Source organism: Phalacrocorax aristotelis, chromosome 15 (genome assembly GCF_949628215.1).
Source record: "Phalacrocorax aristotelis chromosome 15, bGulAri2.1, whole genome shotgun sequence".
In the NCBI taxonomy this organism is placed as follows: domain Eukaryota; kingdom Metazoa; phylum Chordata; class Aves; order Suliformes; family Phalacrocoracidae; genus Phalacrocorax; species Phalacrocorax aristotelis.
This window is the reverse complement of record NC_134290.1, coordinates 15,893,895-15,915,443: the sequence shown is the minus strand read 5'-3', so window position 1 is coordinate 15,915,443 and position 21,549 is coordinate 15,893,895. Positions and strand designations below refer to the sequence as shown.

The following is a 21,549-nucleotide window of genomic DNA, read 5'->3' as shown; positions in this document are numbered from 1 at the left end:
TTCAGCTCTGCAACACACGCTCCACAAAATTAATTAAAAAAAGACAACAAATGCTGAATCACCTTAGAAATAGAAGAATATGAAAATGCACAATATAAGAGAAAAGAAGTATTTAGCCAACTGTCTCTCTATACCATATCATCAGACCCAAAATTAATTTAAGTGTGTACGCTTGATAAATCATTGTAATCTAGCAGAAAATTGATAAGCGAAGGACCATCAAAAGATTGTTTTGAGTAGCCTCTAGTTCAGCCATGTGCACAATCTGTGAGCCACAGGGCTCTGTCTGCCCGTCCTCCTTAATTAGGGGTGCTGCATAGTGAGCATCAGTTACAAATCTTTTGGTTCTGAGAGCTAATAATGTCCTCAGATAGCATGGGCTTAATTAAACATCTTCCAGACATTTTAGCAGACGTTTCCTGCAATAATCTTGTTTAGTAACAAACTATTAAAAAGAACTGACAGAGAAGAAATATATCAAGTTGTTACAGCAATTGAAGTTATTTGGGCCAGAATTATATGTCTGCAATTAAGGATTCTGTAACTCAGCAATTAAAATATCACTTTATTTGAAAACTAATTAATTCTAAACACATATTTTTCCCATGACAAACTTTTATGATTATTTAATTTATTCCTTTCTAATTACACTTTAATTAATCTACTCTTGTATAATATTATACTGTTATTCTGGCATTTGACCAATGAAGACAATAAATTGATTGCAGTTCCGTTGCGCAAGAGCAGAAACTGTCATGCCAGTTTCAACACCACGCTTATTTATTTGTCTGTTCTATTACTTTTCTTTTCCTCCCACAGGGCATAGGAACATGAAACACAGTACAAATCAGATGACATTTTGTCTTCTATACTTTTTTCTTCAAAGCGTGAAATATAACTTAAGAGCTTTTAGTATTAAGGAAATGCATATGCAACATGATATTGCATAATAAAAATATAACCTATAGGAAATTAACTTTAACTTCCAAAATGCATCGCACAATGACTTATCAGTTGATTCCTGATGTACAGGACCATGTCCAGAGCTGCCAGAAACGGAGCTGTTTCTGTTGTCATTGAGCTCTGCTCAGGATCTGGCCTGATACGGTTGACAATAAGGGAGAAAGAGACCAAACCCCATTTTCATACTTACCTTAAAATTACATTCATTTCATTACCTCAGTACTTTTTACAAGACACTGCATTTTAATTTTGTGTCGTTACCTTAGATTCAATTGAAGCAAAAGTATATAAATTCTTTTCTTACCCTATAAATATTTGGATTAAATTCTGGTAAAAGAACTATTTTATTACACATGGAATTAGCAGTGTTGTATTTTATTTTGCTTTGGCCACACTTGAAGTAAAAATGACTTTTGGTCACAGGCAGAAGTCCTCAACTTTCTCTGAGTATGAACATCCCTGAAATTCACATTTGGTGGGAGGAGATACTGAGTAGTGACGCTAATGAAGACACAAAGCGGCAATCTACTTTTCATGTACTTTTAAAACTCCGGCTCGTGTTCCTGACTGTGTGCTTTCTTCTGCTTATGAAATAACCCCCTATTGCAAACGCCTTACCAAGAGCGAGACGCCTTGCAGAGGTAGGCAATTAAATTAAAAAGCAATGCAAGTTGAGCTCTGACAGTGTTTTCCAAAGTACTTCCTTTTACTTTAATCATGCAGTTTACATTTCATAGAATTAAAAAGACAAGTACAAAATACATTCACAAAATACCTATTCATTAAAAGAGGAAAAAAGATTCTTCACTTAACTGAACAGGCTAAGTACCTCACCAGCATTGCCAGAGCAGAAGATACATTTATCTTGGAATATTGTACCTGTTTCCTACCTCCCACATTTATATTCTCAATGTTTGTTTCATAACAGTTAAAAAATATACTTTAAAATTGCAAATAGCAAATGGGACAAGTTGACGTGAACATGGAAAGAATATCAAATAAGCAAAGGTAATTCCTATTTGTATCTGGCTTGTGTTTCAAATTCCAAATGCTAGATCTGATCTACACCAGTCCAAACTGCTGGATGGTGTCGGTGAGACTGCTCAGACGAGGAAGGCTTTGCGGGATTTATTCATTAGAGCAGTATTTCATAGAGCATTTTCTCTTTAGAAGGTTTCTGCTTCTGTGTAAAGTACAGCACATCTCTGAGACCAGCATTATTATGGGTCATTCTTTGTCGATGGAGAAACTGAGGCAGGGGCAGTAAGTGACCTCCCAAGGCGGCACAGTCGCGAGAACGGGGTTAGGACCCTGCACACCGACTCCAGTCCCTTCCCACAGCCAGTGAGACTCGCGTGCCACGTAGTATTTTAAGAAACAAAGCAGTGTGGACAGTACCTTAACCTGCATCAATTCATTAGGCTAAAACTTTAAATCCTTATTTAAGTGAACTCTCAAGGTCAGATGCAACTGTGTTTCAATAAAGACCGTACCATTTGGTACAAATATTTACTTCCTCCAAGACCCCTTCAGTGTTTAAAAAAAGGGAAGACTTAGTGTTATGTATATCACTTTTAAATAGATCAAAGTTACAGATTACAAAGTATTTTTACGCTATGAAACATCCCCCAAAATTCAAGCTTTATTGTATGTGTCATTTGTCTATTCAGATGCCCATCCAATACAGCGTAAGTATTTGGATAAGCCAAGTTATTGGAGAGCAGATTAGTCCAAGAGTTCTAATAAGGCTCACTATAATTCCAGTACAAACAGGAATGACATTTACTAAGCAAATATTACCTAAATATCAAATTTTAAAAAAAAATATTAACAGTTTAGTCTAAGCTTACACTTTAGGTACAAACCCACAATTGTTCTTTCATGCCAGTTTGATCACATAAGTCTCTATCCATTTTGCATAAGCACGTAGGATGCATTAGTTAAATATGCTCATCTCCAAGGCTCTGAGATAAGAGTAATTGTATGTTGAACAGTTAAATTGTTAAAACATGAGGGATGTTAATAAAAAACTGGTCCTGCATTTAACAGTGCTCAAATGCTGATGATGCCTAATTCCCAGTTTCTAGTAGTTTCCAACGCCTGCAATGTTCTGATCCATTAGTTTCTCCATGTTTGAAAGAGCGACCCTAACCACTATTTAGCAAATGCAGAGAAACAAACCCAAAGTTACAGAAGAGAGTTACAGACTTTATACATGCAACTTCAAGCTTCACTCCTCTCATCCACTATAAACTACTCCTGACCAAAAATGTAGCGAAAAATGCAAAACTGTTTCACCACTTTAATTTGAAACTTCGAACAATTCTACAGTACCTGAACTTGAACTCCCAGCCTTTGAATGTGTGCTGAACAGCCCCCTATTGTACCACACTTTTATGCTGGCAGGAACTGAAGTGTCAATCTTTCATCAGATAATCAGATTATGTCATGTTCTGACCAAATTCATTAGGAAAACTTTTACCAACCCTATTATCTCAACCCAGAAAATCTAGATCAAAGTATAACCGATTTTACAGTACAATAAAACTGTTATAAATATTTAAAGACTAATTAAAAGGCCTCTTTTGTTAAAAGTAAATAAATAATTGAAAGCTACCTCTTCTTATAAATGCCATTGAATGCAACCATATTTATCTCGTGCTTCTCAGAAAAACAGGACCTATGTATGGTGGAGGGTGGGAAGAAACGCACTCAAAAGCAGTCATTTGAGAAGATGGAGGGTTGCTAGACTTTTAAATCATTTGCCCAAAGTAAGTCACACCGAGTGCTCATCCTAGTGAGAAAGCATTAACCCCTGAATGGCTTTGCTAACTCCATTCATATGGGACAGTCACATGCAGACGTGTGCTGGATGGACACTACACCCAAAAGGAGAGAAGAAATACTCTTTAAGGAAATCCTACTTCAATGAGTAATTTCTCAGTAAATGCAATTATAATTTGTTTTCTTCCTAAAATACGCATGATCTTGTCTCCTAAGAAGGTAACTAATGGAAAATTGAGTTTGGCAGATGTATTTCCTGCTTTTTGAGCATATATGACATCTTCATCAAACAGACACCGAACACGAGAGTACCAAATCTTTCCTCTTGCCTCCATTTCAGGTGGATAGCAAGCATGGCGTAAGAGGGAATCAAAGAATTCATCTTAATATAATTAACAACAAGGAACTGAGTTTAGGCTAATCCATGAGCAGAAGCAGTGACAACAAATAATGACAGGGCAGTCATCAATATTGATTTCACATATTTTTCAGTACTACAATCAGATTCTCCATCTGTAACTCAAACTTTAAAAGTATGATAATTTACGGAAAGGAGATTAATTTAGCCATTTTGAGTCAAAGACGTATTTCATAGCTTCATCCCAAATCCTGTATATTGTTAGGATCCCTTTCCCCTTTGAAGACTTAGTGAATGATTGAAGCTTCTACTTTCTGAGAAACAGATAACACAAGACTAGTAATCTGACTCTAAGCCACTGGATAAAGGCAGTTTGTTTCCTCTTAGCCCGTCTGTCAACACCTCTTCAGTAATTAGTCCTAATTATTACAAAGGGCTAGCCTCCCATTCGCATTATTAAATCAGAAATAGTATCATAGCCAGGTATCTTTCAACACCTACCAGACTGGCGACCTTCGATTTCATTGAATCTTCTATCAGTATCCGCCTTTGGAAGAGCCTCGGCAGTAATTTTAGCATCAGCTTCAAAGATGCAGATCCCACAGTGGAATTCCAGGGATGCATTCATACACACACCCACATCATGTGACAGGAGAGCAAGCAACACAATTGACCTTTGCATTGTTCTCTAAACTCCCGTGATATAAAACACACATCTCTCTCTTATACAATAGAACTGGGTTTTTGCCTGCGTGCTTAGAAGTGCTCCTTTGAACTAAATGCTGATAGAAAAAATAGTGAAACTGTGTCTATAAAGATGTGGGTCAAATCTTTGTTAAGAAAGGAATACATCTGAAACATTTTTCAGATCGAGATAAATTTGCAAGAAGTAAATAGTAACTAAAAATATGCATAAATGTATTTAAGTGTGAAGAAGATTTAAAAGGCTTCTTTTGCTTGTTTTTGCTCTATAGCTGAAGTACTTCCCCAGAACACTGGAAAACAAGAAGGACGATGACATCAAAACTCTCACAGAACCAAAGCTCAATTGTCTGTGGCTTTAGTCTGACAGTTTTAAGCTCTTCATTTGTGTTAACATTTATTTAACTGAAACAAGAGAAAAAAAGATACTCCTAAGAACCAAACACTCAATTTCTTTTGATTAAAAGCCACACACGTTTCCCAACAGCACATCTGAGACCAATAGTGCAGATTTGTTGACACTGGATTTCCCATCAAGAGCACAGCGCTACCAGTTTCCTCAGACACACGAACCAACCTGAGCTGCGCTGGTACAGTTTATGGCTTCTGTCGGTATCTACCAAAAGCGTGTGCCCAGAGCAGAGGAGCTACGCAAATGTGCAAAAGCCTCTATATGAACAAATCCCATGTCCCCAAACTAAAACGGAGAATGGTTTTGTCAATATGCTTCATGTTTCAAAAAATAAAGCATAAAAAAGACAATTTTTTTCTTTACAAAAAAAATAAAGACCTTTTCTGTGTCCTATATTAAAGTGAATTACTGATTTTTCTTCCCCCCCCCCCCCCCCCCTTTGCAGGTCTTCTCTAAATGCTACAGATGTCAATAACAAACAATAGCTAAATAAATTTTAAAAAAATATATAAATAATAAAAGAGCTAGCTACTATACAAGAAGCAGTAGCCTAATATTTAGAGTGCGACTGAGTGAGCAGGAGTTGGGCAGGCACTGACCAGGGTGCACGGGGAGGGTGCCCCCACCTGCAGGGATGCCACGAAAGCCCAGTGCCTGGAACAGGGACCACAGCCCAAGGTCTGGGCCCCTGACCTGTGGATGTGGCCGGCCCAAAGTCCCTCTTCTGTCTCATTCTCTCAACTTGGCCTACTTGGAACTAGCCCAAAGGCATCTCAGTAGCATGCAGTATTGGAGCATAAAGAAACTACTCTGATTCAGCTTCCTGCATACTTGTCCTGCATACCTTCCTGCTAGAGTACTCATGGCACCATACAGCTTCACTGCACCTGGATGGTTTTTCACTTCAGAGATAATTAAAACTCACTGCCAAGAAAAATAAACACCAAACTTAAAATTCATTTTCCAAGTTGTACATTTTCCAAATAAATGCCATGTTAGTAATATGCACAGTAACAGGCAGGCATTTGGCTATCAATGGATCAGACTTCAAAATACATTCATTTTTCAGGTATCAAGAATGCAGTATTAACACACTTGCTACCAATTTTTTCCTGATTATGACAATTCAGCGTACTAACAGTAAGAACCTTTCGAAGGAAAACATCGTATGGTTCTAGTACTGCAGAAAAAAATGCCCTGCAGGGTCAGACAACTGGTCCATCTAGGCTAGTATCCTGTTTCCAACAGCAGCATGATATTTAGAGATGCTATTTAGGGAAAAGACAGAAGCCTGGCTGCTTTTGCAGTCCATTCTGCCCCATACTCCTCCATGCACAATTGTTGTATTAACGATGTTACAAGGCACATATTTTCACTGTTCATTTGTAGTCCTGCTGCCTATGAAATAGTTTAATCCCCTTTGAACCTGCTGATACCGCTGCTTTCACTACCTCCTCTGGCAAGAAATTCACTATTTGAAGTTTCAGAAAATGATGGAGTATTTTCTTTTATTTGTTTTATACCTGATCTCCTACTAGCTTCGCTGAGTGCCCTCTAGTTCTTGCACTGCAAGATTTGGAGGGCAATGGTTCCACATTCAGTTTTTTCACCACTTTCATGATTTTGTAAATCTCAGTGATAAATAACTGTCTTTCTCTCAACTAAAGAGTACCAGCTTGTTCAGTCTCCTCATATGACAGTTGTTCCATTTCCCCCAATCATTTCAGTTGCCATTTTCTGCACATCTCTAACTCCACTGAATCCATGTGGAAAAGCAGAGAACCGAACATAGTACTTCAGATATGAGCCCCCTGAGGCTTTCCTTAGTAGCAAAACAACATCCTTGACAACATAAATCTTCACTAGCCTCAAAAATCACACGTCACTTTCAAGAAAGGAGTTACTTCTTTCTGCAACAGATATAATTCCAGCTAATACACCTGGCAAAGGAAGTTATCTTTGCTCTCAGTAGTTTAGGATTTCTGCTGCAGGGCAAGCCAACAGAGAAAAGGCTAAGTGTAAGTGTACCGTCCAAGGATCTACATCCGGAAGAAATAGCATAATATTTTCATAGCACTTCCTGAAACACCTAGACTTCCTGGAATTACTGGTTAAAATCCCAGAGGAACTGATAATGTTCTCTGTCCATCCAAGCCTAGCACACTGCTTCCCTACGCCACTGCGTATCTTTAGGGGAAGAATTTTAAATTCTAGCCACTCTACATCAAGCTTGAGAGCTTTGGTCCATTTTTACAGCAACAAGCCCTGAAAATTCTCTTGCTGACTTGGGTCAAAATCCCTCTAATACATCGTGCTAGCAGCTGTTTCTCCCCATTCCCGGCTACTTGCATTTAAGTGGCATATTTTACAGTAAGCCAGATCCTTCCCTATTTTAAGGTTACTTTGTACTATGCAGAAATGTTGGAGTAGCAATGGGTTGCCTTTTCCCCTTGATTTTCACTTCATGTCATTAACTTTCATGGAAGTAAAAGTGTTTGGGTCAAAAAGAGGCAATAATTATAAAAGCATATGTGCACAATGTAATCTCAAAAGAAAAAAGAAATCAGACCCCAGCAGAAGGAACAAAAGGAAATATATCTTTGTTCCAGCTGCACGAGCCACCCAAGCACTGAGGAGACAGTGCTGAAATCCCCCCAAGGCTATGCACAACATCGCTGTGGTGTAACCATAGCTCTGCCTTGGCCTCGCTTCTGCCACCATGTGCCCAAGTCTACCAGCAAGAAGAACCCACTGGGACACAGAAGCCATATCTCCCTGTGGTCACACAGAAATGCCTCTGTCTCAAAATGCCAACAAAATGGATGGATCCCATAGACTTTATCTGGCAGTTTTGCCCAAATGCAGAGAGGAAGGTGAGGCCCCATGTTCCCAGGGCAGTCTTTGCAGGAGGAAATGAAATGTGGATTTCAAGAAATTGCTAGTGAACGACCTCTGCAAAGCAGAATATTCATTTTTAGACACTACACATTAGAATGTTTTATATAAATGGACTTCTGCAGTTTCCTCAGTTCCCATTAAGGTCCAAAATACTTACATACATCAGTAATTACGCAAAGGTGGCACCACTAACTCACCCTGATTTTAAAGAGACTACTTACATAGTGAAGATATTCACACACATCAGCAATAGCCATGGAACAATAACTTAGCAACTGGCTTTAGCTCTCTCGAACACAAAAGTCTTAATAATAATGTGTTTTGTATAAAACCAGATTATAGTTTAACCTGCAAGGTCTTTGGTATGTTCCTTTTTCAAGTCTGCAAGTACTAGTTTCAGGGAAGAAGTCTGTGCCAAAGTATATTATACCTACTGTGGCAATAAATTCTTCATGGATGAGGTTTTATACATAAATTACCTTCATTTGCAGTCTCTGAATGCTCTTCTAAATTTTATGGGATAATATGAATTATGAGCACCCATGTATTTCTTGCAGGTATAATGTGAGACAGATTTTTTTCCTACTATATGCAAAAGATTATGCAAGAGAGTTGTACTCTACACCTCTCTCCCCCCACCCGTGTTGAACAAATGCAATAACACAGACCAGTCAGTTGCTTATGAGACGCATATAGCCTGCTGTAAAGATACGTATGTATGACTTAGGCCTAACTAGGATTAAATATGAATCACATGGTTAAACAAAAGCATTAAAAATATCTGAAAGGTTTTTTCTAAACCTTATAAATGTAAGATTCTTTTGGTTTATTTATTGGTACATTTAGGGTTTGGCAAAATAACTCCTTTTAAATAAATTGTTCATTTAAAGTGCACAATTCATATTTAATTGAAGCTACCATTGTAATCTTTACAAAACTTGGCTGGATTTCAGTGGCTGGGCTTTAGGTATTTTGCTGGTTCTGCTGGATTTTTAAAACTCTAGAGATCTGTGAATGGAATGAGTCTGTTCACTGTTATTATTAGTGTCTAGTAAATACTGTTGGTGACCCACTAGAACCTAAATCCTAGCCATTCGTCATATATCTGTTGAACACTGGGTGCTTTGGACTCAGTTCATACATAACACTTGCCGCAGAAGAGGAGTTGCAGGTTTCCACTGGAGCTCTGATTTCAGGAATCACCAGGAATATGAACTGGCAAACAGTAGCCAGACCCCAGTTCTGCAAACTGCTCTACCTCCACTGTCTGAATCAGCTTAGTTGCAAAGCCTTCAAAAGAACAGGTCCAGGATCAGCCATTCTTCTGCAAGGACATGCTCTTGGTTCATTCTACTAAACAGCAACAACCCTTCAAAATGCACCTACTCACAGCCCCCAAAACCAAGAGGTAAAACACAGCAGGAATGGCACCAATGGTATGGGAATGCTTGCCCAGCACCCATGACAGTGGGGGAAGGATCAGGCATGAAGGCTCATCAACAAGATCAGACAAAAGAGAAAACACTGAATCATATTAAAGTAATTACCAGAAAATAAGACTTCTGTAAAATATTTGCAATCAGCTAGTTCAAGCCTTCAGGCTCAGTCTTGTATTGGGCTGCATGTAGCGGCACCACCCCAGGAGGCGCTCCAGGAGGAACGGGTGACTCAGAGTCACAGTTCCTCCCTGGCTCCCTTCCCCTCGCTTGGTAGAGCAAATAAGCTCACCCCGTCCCAAATGCAGTGTACTCCCACGTTACTCCTAACAAGCTCGACAGTACAAAAAGTCATGGCCCAGCTCCCCCTCTGCTTGCCCCCCTCCTGTGACAGTGTGGGAAGGACCAGGCATGAAGACCACCTTGTCTCTCCACCTCATTGCCTCTCCTCTCCCATCTTCCCACACCCAAAACTGCTGCCTGAAGTGGCCATATGGGACACATTTACTTCCCACTCCTGCCCCAAGGTGCTAGTAGGGACAGGAATAATCTAGCATGGAGATAGTATCAGCATGAAAGAGAAGAGAATCCTAGTTAGGAAGAACATATGTCGTCACTAGATAATGATAACCACATTTAATGGGCATGAGCATGAAGGCATGAATTTCAGAGATTTCCCCCTTATTTTAAAAAATAGAGGGTTATTATAAAAATGCCCAATTACATCATCAGGCACTACACAATATTTATGGTATAAAATAACTATAATTAAATGCTAAGTGCTGATTTCAATTATTTAGCACTGGAGTAATAAAATAAGCAGGTGCCTTTAAAATGTTATTTTCACAGAGTAATCACAGAATACAAAAAGAGCTAAAAATGACCTGTCAGGACCTTAGACGTCCCATGGTGAGACAGGAGATTTAAGGCGCAAGGATTCTCAGGCCCAGTGTCACAATTAAGCTCCACGTCCCTCAGATCCACTTTTTTGCTGCAAGCTTACAGTGGAGGTAGTATATGGGAAAAGAGAAGAGTGAATTCCTGCCCAGACTGGATTAGAGTTACCATATCACTTTAAAACTAGTCACTTGGGATAAACAAAGACTGAGATAGAGACTGAAAATATTAAAGATCTGAAGCAGCGAGCTAGTTAGTCCACAGTGGCCGTGTCTGCACATGCCACTCCACTGAAGGACCGGGGCTGTGTTCATCAGTGTTGGAAAACCTTGCAAGATTAAAAAAAAAATTTTAATTGGAAAATTAGTTCCAAAACATAACCTTTATTGAGAAATATCATCCAAAATGTAGGAAATAAAGGGTATTCCCATGAGATATTCTCAATAAGCTATCTGTCACAGAGTGGGGAAAAAGACTGTGATATTAAATATTACTAATTCTATTTTGGGGCTAAATAAGAGTCCTGGACAAATGGTGATAAAAACATCCAGCAAGCAGGAGTGAAGCCATGGTAAGCCATATGCTGTGCTCTCCTTAAGCAGGATGCAACGCATGCTGTCCTGAACAGGGATACCTCCGTCAGGCAATGAAGGGAAGTGGCCGTGCCACCTTCCTTCCTTCTCGGTGTAACCGATGTTGCTTAAAGGAAAGGCCTCCAGCACAGCTCCAGATCCGCAAGGCTCAGGTGCTGTCAGTGTGCCAGACTCATCTGTCCAGGGCAAAATAATGAGTGGATGTGGAGCTCCTAGACTGCCTTCGCCTCATCTGTGATCCTTGCAGAAGTTGGGATGGATGACAATGAAGAAGTCATTAATTTACTTTTGGCATTCTATTAAGATTTTTTTTTTGTCAAAAACCAGAATGTAGCCGCTTCTGTTCACATTTCTGACAAACTTTCGGTTTTCTACATAGATATTCAGCCAAACAAAAGCTGAGCTGGAAATGTCCAGTTCAAACTAAATGTCCTGTAAACTAAATACGGCTGATTATTCCTTGCTTCCTTACATGCTGCTTCTTTACCAAGAACAAAACATAGCTTGTCGAAGGACACGTTTTGAAGCAGGAATAATGACCAACCCCACAGCTCCATTCTTATTACAAATAAAATACCCTGAAGACTTTCCATTAGCTTCAGTGGTTGGGAGGGAGTAGGAAGAATGATGCGTTAAGCTGCAATGGAGGAAGTACATATGCCGACTGGAAAAACGGACTATAAAAAGCTTTTCTGACACGAACACAGGAGGAAGTAACCAACACCCTCAATTGTTGGAGTGAAAGGTGGGAAGGGGCTAAACACACAGCTGGGGTGGGTGGGAAGGAACAATTAAAAAGGTCCTGAATGTTTCACACATTCCCAATTCCTCTCAAATTTGAGAGCCTTGTTCAATACAGTCAAACTATTACCAACAGCAGACCTGGTGAATCTCACACAAAGAGCATAAATGCTGTATAACAGTACCAGGCTGGAGACCTCTCTGCAGTTAAGACTGTGCGTCACCTGTTTATGTGGCACAGCACTATGGCTCTCCCTCTCTGCAAGCTGGGAGACCCCTCTGCACCTGGGACAAGGGATCAGAGTGCAAAAGAAAGGCCATGGTGCTGCGCTGCCAGAAAAGCGTGCGCCACCACAGCAAGCCACTTCTGCTCCAAGGGCCTTTGCTAAGCAGCAGCGTCCCCAGCTGCATGCCAGGAGCACATCCCTTCCAGTCACACAGTAACATGTTCACCCAGCTGGGAACCAACGTGGCATCATGTCATATATCGGGACAAAAGGATCAAAGGGTCTAACACAGGTGCAAGGATTCAAAGTACAGCTCCAAAAGGTCAAACAGGCCCATCACAGAAGAGAAAATTTATTAGAGCAAACAGGTAAATACTGGCAGGCCAAAGATGCAAACTCTAACTAGGCAGACTGAGGAAAAAAGAGGCTGATGGTGAAGTTGGCTGCACTGACTGTGCCCCTGCTGGACAGACCACTGCCATGGGCCTCTGCACTGGGCAACACCCAGTTGGAACCAGCCATCGCAGATACAGGCTCACACGCTTCCGTGACCCAAGTGACAGTCTCACACACCAAGTATTCTGATCCCTAGCAGACAAAGTCTCTAAGAGAGATCCAACCAAAACAGAGCTCCCGTGATGATCTACTGCCACTTCAGAGGTCTCCTATTTCTCCATTAAGGTAATTTTCCTTATCCATGAAAATGTCATGGCATTTAGCAAAGTCATAACCTTCTGGTTGCAGAGCTCAAATTTGTCAAAAACTATTTAGTGAGTGCAACGGAGCCAGGTCAGAACACAGATACACAGTACATAGGTTCTACTAATCGTCACAAAATCATTCCTTCCCCAGCCAGCCACGGTATAAAAAGACAGAAAACTGACCTCAAATTAGGTACAGGTTTGGCTTTGTAATTAACCTGCACCTTCAAGGTCATTTCACTTAAAAATTTCTTACATGGTTTTGACCGTCTACGATTTATAAATGGCTACAAATTAAAACCAGAGAAGACATCACACAACACTCAAGTGGAAGCAGATAGCCTGCATTCTCTCCTGCCTCCAGAACACATCACCTTGTTTTGGAATTTTTGAAAATAACAATTAGAAACACACTGAACACTTGGGCAACGCAGACCTACCAATCTGGGATAAAACTGCATTCTTCTTCCTCTGCTGCTTACTTGGCGAAGGTGTTAGCATTGCTTTGCCCAGGACAACGAAGATGGCAACACAGCTTAGTACTTCAAACACCAGGAGAGTCACTACAGATGAAACCAGTCTGCTTTCTCCCTGCTGTTAATGGTCAATTCAAACCAGACCAGGATATTGGGCTCCTGAGTATGTTTTATTCCGCAGAAGGCACAAGAAGTTTTGTGATAGGCCATTCCCCCCCCTTGATTGCAAATTGAGACTCCATGGCTTTACAGAGGTCTGCACAGGGACGGCTCTGAGCAGCCTCAGTCCTAGATGGCTCCCATCCTCCCACATTTATGTCTCTGCTCACTTTAGCACTTGGTTTCATTGTTTTAGTTGCATCTGTGGGTTTTTTTCACATTAAGTGTGTCCACAGGTCTTCTCCACAGCTCACCCTGTATACACTTAAAATCCTTGATATATCTTGTTTGCAGCTCTACTTCTCCCACCTCCTAACTCTAACTAGGACTTTTTCCCCTCAAGTAGTCTCACCACTTTCTCATGGCAAAATTGGCACTGTAGACTGCCAACTGATTCCCAACTATTTATGTGCATAGAGCATCGTGCGATTCTACAATCCGAATGTAACAACAAAAAAATAAAATCCTCAAGTGCTTACACAATTCTTTCTAGGTCTCAAGAATTTACTCTCTTGATATTCAAACTCAAAGCCTGATGATAGAAACTTGCATTTTAAGGAGAGGCAAGTAGAAATTTCTCATCAACTGAACAAGTTGAGCTATGCTTCTGGGTATGTATTACAATATCTTTTTTGCATCACACCTACTCTGCTAACAACAAATACAGTAATACAAAACACTGGGCAAGGGATAGTTTTGTCAGCCACCAGCTAATCAAATGAAAAATTCTTAGGCTTAGAAAAATAATAAAAGCAGAAGCCAGCTGTGCATTTGTTGGATGAAAATCCCAGTGTCTCCCATGTTAGCTCATGTGCATTTCAATTTCTGGGAAGAAAATAATGGGAGTTTCTCCACCCTTTCTCATGTGAGCCATAAAACAGATTTATTACCTAGGATATATTCTGTGTTTTCTCCTGAGGAAAAAAGAAAGTGGTGGAACAAGTTCATTTTTTTCCCCTTCTACAACTAGGATTTTCTTTATAATAAACACAGAGCTTAATTTTGGTATCATATGGTCCTTCTATTTAATGCTCTGGTCACACTTTTTACCTTTCTAAATCTTGAATTGTAGCATTTTCATTTCAGTGGGGAATCTACAGCTGCTCCAGCTGTCTAAGCACGAAAAGTCTGCCCTAAGAGTATGTTTTAAAGCAGAATCCTTCCCTCCCCTAAATCAAAGAAATATAGCTTCTACTGAAAATTATGGAATAATTAAAAAAAAAAAAAAGGCAAAACATTAGTCTTTGTTTCTTCCTTGCTCAGCTTTACCTTACACCCAACAGTCACCCAGCAGCTCTGCGAAACTTAGGCTGTACGCGCAGAAGTTTTGGGCAAGGTTGCATCTCATCTGGGAAGGTTTTCCTGTACAAATTACTATTTTTTCACTCTAGCAGTCACCTTCTGACCTTTAAAAAATAAATCATGAAAGAAAAAATTTGCTGACTAAAAGGTTTTTTGCTCCTAAGACTCCAAATTTGCTTGCAGCACGATATTACAATTCTAAGGACCTGTGCTGGTAAATCCATTTATAGACAAGGTGGTTTCCCCTATAACTTTCACTTTTGCGATGCAGAAGAGACTGATTGATAGTTTAAATGCTTCTGAATCATGACATAGCCTGGATTCTCCAGTTTAGTGGCCTGGAAACTTTCAAGGCTAATATATGCCTTTTTAAACAACATCCAGTAATACCTCTTTTTTTCAGTAAATCTGTTGACTCTAATATCTGTAGCCTAAATGTGCTCTACGATCTACTCTTGGTGACTGGCTCCTATTGTTTAATGAGTCACTTCTCTCACCACAGCAAACCTGACATCTCTCAAAGTTCCAGTTCTTTCAAATAAACCTGTGACAATATGAGCATTTACACCAAGTCATAAATGGCATTGAAACAACTTTTGAAATGACAAGCTATGCCATCATTAGCAGCATATAATTAACACGTACCACAGAAGTGCATTCATTACAGTTGTGAAATTATTTCTATTGCTTATGAACAGAAAAAAAACCCACTTTTTATTGTACAACCGTGCTAGCACAGAGCTCAGAAGCAAGCTGGTTTGCTTGGGCAAATATTGTGCAGGTTTTTTTGTGGAATTATTTCTTTCTCGTTGCTTTGTGATCACTTTTACTGCTCCACAGAGACCAATAATTTGGGAAAAAAAACCCAGTAGCTAAAGTAGTTTTCAAGCTATTACTAATTTGAAACCCTTCATTTGTACTACCAAGTATATTCTAGTGCAGTCACGCTGCATTCTTACAAAGAAAGCATAAATCTATCCACACAGATATTTTTGGGATCAAAACACTATTACTGCTACTAAACTTACCTTTTTTCTGTATAAAGACATACACGCAAACATGTAATCCTGTGCTGAGGTTTCAAGTTTGTACAGCAGTAATGTATCACCATTACAACTCAGAAGAGGCATCCAAAAAGGAAAGTTCAACCTTTGTTTTATCATAACTGAATTTGTCTTCTTGATCTGAGAAATCTCACTGACATACATATATAACCCAACATAGCTACAACAAAACTATTTATTACAGAAGAGTAGTCATAGTAGCTGTTTTCCCCGACAAAGACAGTGCTTCATAGAATTTCATTTTGGAAAACCTGAACCTTCAGCACTAACTCTCCCATATAAGCTAATTAGTGACGACTGGTTTACAGTTCTTACTGTTCCAATGAGATAGTATGTTGTTACGGCTGAGCTTGCAGAGAAATAGCACTCAAATTAAAATTAAAAGGTAGGCAAACACAAAATGTAATATAGCCTGATGTACTATGTGATAAACAGCCAAAAAATTTGTCTCTTTAGAACGTAAGAACATACACGGGTCAGCAGTTTAGCGTTTCTTTGCAGAAAGAAACTCACAGTATTCTAAAATGGTCAGCAGGGTCAGGAAAAGCATAACGTACTTAGTCAACAGAGCTGCTCCCTAGTTTCTTATATTTCTAATATTGTAATTCTAATGCTTAAAAATAAGTCTTTACACCAATTAACCAAAACCAGACTAATTATCTGATGTCAGAAACTGGCTTCTACCCCACACATGCACCAACATAATTTCCATCTGCAGAATGTTTATAACTGATAATGACACATCTGAGTCAGAACAAACAGTGTTAGATTTCCTGATCACAGGATATTTTTACGACAAGAAAAAACTAGTTTACCTGTAAATCAATAAAAATGTTATTAGGAATCATTAAAAAACAAGAAGTTATTCCAGTAGTTTCTTTAATATGTAGTAATTTAGTTAAAAATAAATAAAATGTCCTCTATACTCCATATAACTTATGCAGACAGGACATTATTAATGAAACACTCCCCAGTCATGGAGACCTCTCTAAAAGCCTCACAGAAATGCTACTAAAATTGGGGGTTGGTGGAAGAAGCTTTGGAAGAATGATAGGTCACAAAGAGACTGTGCTAAAAAGCATGGAGAGCTGCTCTTCAAAAAGATTGCCAGAGAAAGAGTAAAAGTTACACACAGATTTCCATCTCTCACACTCTCTATTTTTTGCAGAGCACAAACCATGTCTGTTTTTTACCTTGTTCATTTCAAAATGAAGCTACTGAATCTGGACCTTAGATTATTTTCTACTCTAAGGTGGCATATCAAGGAGTTGTATTAGGCATTTTCTTAAACAACCAGCACTGGTTAAGAAGCAAAATATCCAGTAAAAGAGTCCAAATGTCAGGTATCAGTATGCAATGCCATCCAAACACTGCACGATTACGTTCAGAATGCCAGCTAGGTCCATCAAATGCTATGCAGCAAACAAGGCACCCATGCTGAAAATACCTATAGTGTGGACTAATTCTCACACACTTGCTAACCGTGCAATACCTCGCTGCAGAATCAGACTGCCAGTAGAGGGAGCAAAGGCAAGGAAACCTGGGTACCCGCAACCACCGGTGCTGCTGCACCCAGAGCAAGGAGCAGCACGCCCAGGTTCTGCACTATGGGAAGAGAAATGAGCGGTGTTGATCTTTTCCATTCTCCTTCAATGAATCAATCTGAAAAATCCATTTAGGCAAGATTTGCTTCATTTTCTGATAGCAATCAGAGTAAAGCCCTAGGAATTCAAGTCAATCTGTTGAAGCAAGGCTAGTTTTTTAGATTCCTGAAGGCTAAATCTGAGTAGAAGTTTGAATTATGAAATTACAGTGTATTAATTATACAGTCACAGAATCACTCCGGGTGGAAGGGACCTTGGGAGGTCTGCAGTCTGATCTCCAGCTCAAAGCAGGGTCATCTGCGAGACCAGACCAGGTTGGTCAGAGCTCTATCCAGTTGATAAATACAATATTATTTTTTCATATTACTATATTATGTGTATTATTAACAACACTATGCTTTACTTCCACAAATTCTTTCAGCTGAAGGGTATTAAAATACTACTCATCCACAAGCCTTCCTGAGGACTGGACTGCCGTTAGAGAGCTGCAAACAGCAGGGGGAAGGCACAGGGCATGCACCAACCCACCCAAGGCTTTGCTTTCCATAAACAGAACTGGGTGTGAAATTCAGTAGATGCATTTCCCAGCCTCACCTGGTTCTGCAGTGTTTACATAAGCTTGTTCACTGTCACTTACTTTTAAATACCTTAAAAACCTCTCATTTCTCTTGGTCCTAGGCAAAAAGTGCTGGGATTGTTATGAAAGAGTTGTAAAATCCAACACACTGGAATTGTAAGCTCCGTTTCAACTAGGTTTGGTATTTATGGCTCACTACTATTGCATATTTGATCGAGTGCATTCTGAATGCAAAGCACAAGGCATTAGTGTTACAGCTTCTAGAAGACAGCTTGCACATAGACTCTCCAGGCAAACTGCTTCAGAGCAGCTCAGCTGCAGTTAAGCAGACACAGACTCTAACCAAAATACGACTTTTATCTAACAGAAGCCTCACATCAGCCACAAGCGGCACATCTCGCTCAGGCGTCCGTCCCCTCCTGGGCGTCTGGCAGGCCCCGCTCGCTCCTCTGGCCGGGGCAGACTCTGGTGGGTGAGCCCTGGGGTGGGTACCCAGGGGAGAAGAGGCGAGGCCGGGATGCCCAGGAGTGCCGGGGGGAGGAGGGGGCCCGGGGGAAGCCAGGGAAGGCCCAGAGAAAGAGAGGCGAAGCTGGGGTACCCGGGGGAAGAGAGGGCCCAGGGGAGGCCCGGGCGCACCCGGGGAAGGCCCAGGGGAGGAGAGGACCCGGGGGATGTGAGGCAAGGCCGAGGTGCCCGGGGGAGGAAAGGGCCCGGGAGAGGTGAAGAGAGGCCGGGATGCCCATGAAAGGCCCGGGGGTACTTGGGTCGACCCCGGCCGCCGCCGCCGCCGCCCGTGAGAGGAGGCGCGAGGCGGGCAGGGTATAACGGTCCCGCCGGCGCGCGCCCGCACGCGGCAGCCCGAGCCGCCCCGCCGTTGCCATGGCGACGCCTCCGCGCAGACGCACTCTCCCCCAGACCCGCGGCCTCAGAGGCAGCGCAGCGCCGGCAGCCGCCGCGTGCCGTCCCGTCACCCCAACCCCAGCTCCGCCCTCGCCCCCGGCCGCCTCCCCGCGACTCCCCCGCGGCGGCGGGATGCGGGGCTGCCCCGCCCGTCCCGCCCTATCGCCGCTCACCGGGCGCCGCTCCGCCTGGCGGGGGAGGAAGCGTCACAGCGATGACTCGGCGCTCCTCTGCTCCACCTAAGGCTGCCTTCCGGGAAGCAGGCAGAGGCAGAAGAGCGCCGAGCACAGCGCGATGCCCGCGGCGTCGCGCACGGGGGCGCAGGCGGGCGCATGCGCTGGGCCCTCGGCCGTGGGCCCTCGGCGGCCGCGGGGCAGCCGGCCGGCGCGGGAGGCCTGCGGGGTCCGGGGCAGCCCGGGGGGGCCCCGCCGTCAGCGGAGGCAGGGCCAGGCCGGGTCCGGGGCCTGTCGCTGCTCCGTGCCAGGGACGCGCGAAGGACAGTAGCTGGCGGGCGTGTAGCGGGGCTCTTGAACCGTCTGGGGAGGCCTCGGCCGGGGCGCCGTTACTGCCGTTATTGCCTCTTAGCGCCATCGAGCGTGCACCGAGTCGGTTCGCGACCGAGGTGACTCGCCACGCTTTCGTTCTGGAGTTGGGTCTGCGGGCGCGGGCCTGGCAGCGGAGTCTGCTCTCCTGCTCTCCGCTTGCACAGCGTTCCCTTGCCAGAAGCTCTGTGGAGCACGGCGTTACCGTCAGCCCGAATTCATTTGCCTCCCGTGGCAGCCGCTGTCAACCTGGATTTGTTCTGGGATAAACAGGCCCAAGTCGTTCAGTGCAACATAGCCACACTTTGTTTTCCGGATGCTGTCTTGCAGGAGAGCCTCTTTCGAGAAGAGAGTTGCCTCCTGAAGTAGTTCCAAATGGAAGTTAATGGCCGGGTGTCACAATTGGACTAAATCAGGCAGCAGTGAAAGAACCCAGTATGTATTGTTGCTACTAAACCAAAAACGCTATGTGGGATGTGAACATACCCACCCACCCTCCTCAGGCAGGCAATGGCGAGCTCAGTGCAGGCGCATACACATGACAGCACTGCAGAAGGGCATGGTCTCCCCTCTTAAGCATCCCCTGTTGCTCTCCAGCTACACCAAGACTTGCTCAAGGAAAGCAAATAAACCATCATTTGCTTGTGTCGCCTGGCTAGGAGATAAAAACCTTGACATTTATGTAGCTTTTCACAAGGCTATACTGCTATAATTCCAGCTAGGAAGACTGGGACCTTGTAAGACTAATGCCGTTCAGTTTTCCTGCCATTTTTGTTGATGGAGCCAAAAAGTCTTTCAAAGCCGAATTACACCTAGAGTACCACAGTGCTGTTCAATAAGTGCTATTCTGTTCCTCTTCTGTTGATGCAAATAAAGGCATTGAGATTTTATTGAGAGTTGGTGAAGCTAAATCTGGGGCTTGCTTTTCTACTCAAATTATATCAAACCTCTCATCAGTAGGAACACTGATTCCTAAATCCTTGCTGTAAAGAGCTCTTAAATGGCATTCAGGTGTTGTGAAATAATGCAGCACACTGAGGAGGCTATGCCTCTCAGTATTAGGAATGTCCTAAGCGCAGATAAATACCTTCAGTATTGTATAATGCACAAATATAGCCCCATATTTCCCTATGTGTTTTGCTGAAATTACTTGAATTAAGAGATTTAGAGCAGCAGATCATTGCTATAAAATGCTATGCATAATGAAACCACATGTGCAGTACACTTTCAGGTCTTTAATTTGTTAGGAGCTAAATGTTTATTAGAATATGGTACAGTTAATATTCCCAACGGTTGCCTTGAAAAATGAAATACCCCTTTCACAACACAAAGATAATGAGTTATATGGCAGGATAAGGTGGTTACCAGAATTCAGGAATGACAGAATCAAACTAATTTAACATGAATTAATGCAAGATCAAATTTATTACAGTTGGATGCAATTGGTAATTGAAAATTCCATTGCAGTGCACATTTTTACATGTTGTCTCCCATCAGTAAGGTCTCAAAAGAGCAGGTTCTCCATTTTGAACAGCAGCAATTAATTTATTGTATCATCACTGATAACTCTTTCCTTACGCGTTTGCTGCGAGGAACACCAGGGACCAGTTGGGCACCAGGGGCTGTGCTGTTGCTCTTTCTCACAGAGAGCCATGGCTGAGGCTTAGAGAGAAACCTGGGCTTCATTTTCTTTGGCTGCTTTGCTGGGCTGCCCCTGCCTTGTTACTTGTTCATCCCTTTTCCCATTTTCACTCCTCTAGGGGCTCAACCCTCTCCTTTTTTTGGGCGGGAGGGGTGAAATCAGCCCTCTAGTCAAATAAACCTTTCAACCTTTCAACCTCCTATCTTCAAAATAAACACTTTTATTGTGGACGGTCCAAGCTCCTTAGGTAAAGCTTTAGGTCTCAAAGCCAAAAGATACACTGTGTCCTTTTAATAATTTCATAGTGGAAACCCTTTATTTGCCCATTCCTTTGGTGTTATGGAGGTTTTCAGTGGTTCTGGTTTAGGTTTCGGGATTAGGTGAAACCAGAGTGCCTTAAACCTCTTTAGAGGTTTGGGATTAGGTCTGCATCAGGCCTAATATAGCCTTTCTGTGCAAGGCTAAATTAAATGGCAGGAATATTTGTTGTGCACTGATTCACAGGTGTTTGGCAAAATACCAGAAAACATAAAGGAACCACTGGAAGAATCATGAAGGCAAAGCCATCGAA

The 21,549-nt window shown here is 41.9% G+C and overlaps 2 protein-coding genes across 3 annotated transcripts in view; both read right to left on the bottom strand.

The window, feature by feature from the left end:
* The window catches only part of GNB1L (G protein subunit beta 1 like), a 43,645-nt gene extending 24,552 nt beyond the window's left edge, over nucleotides 1-19,093 (bottom strand). Inside the window, exon 1 of the mRNA XM_075109972.1 lies at nucleotides 18,968-19,093. The gene's annotated coding sequence lies outside the window, so the exon portion shown is untranslated. The remainder of the gene's footprint in view (nucleotides 1-18,967) is intronic.
* UFD1 (ubiquitin recognition factor in ER associated degradation 1) overlaps nucleotides 1-21,549 on the bottom strand; it is a 436,293-nt gene that overhangs the window by 357,572 nt on the left and 57,172 nt on the right. The window lies entirely within an intron of this gene.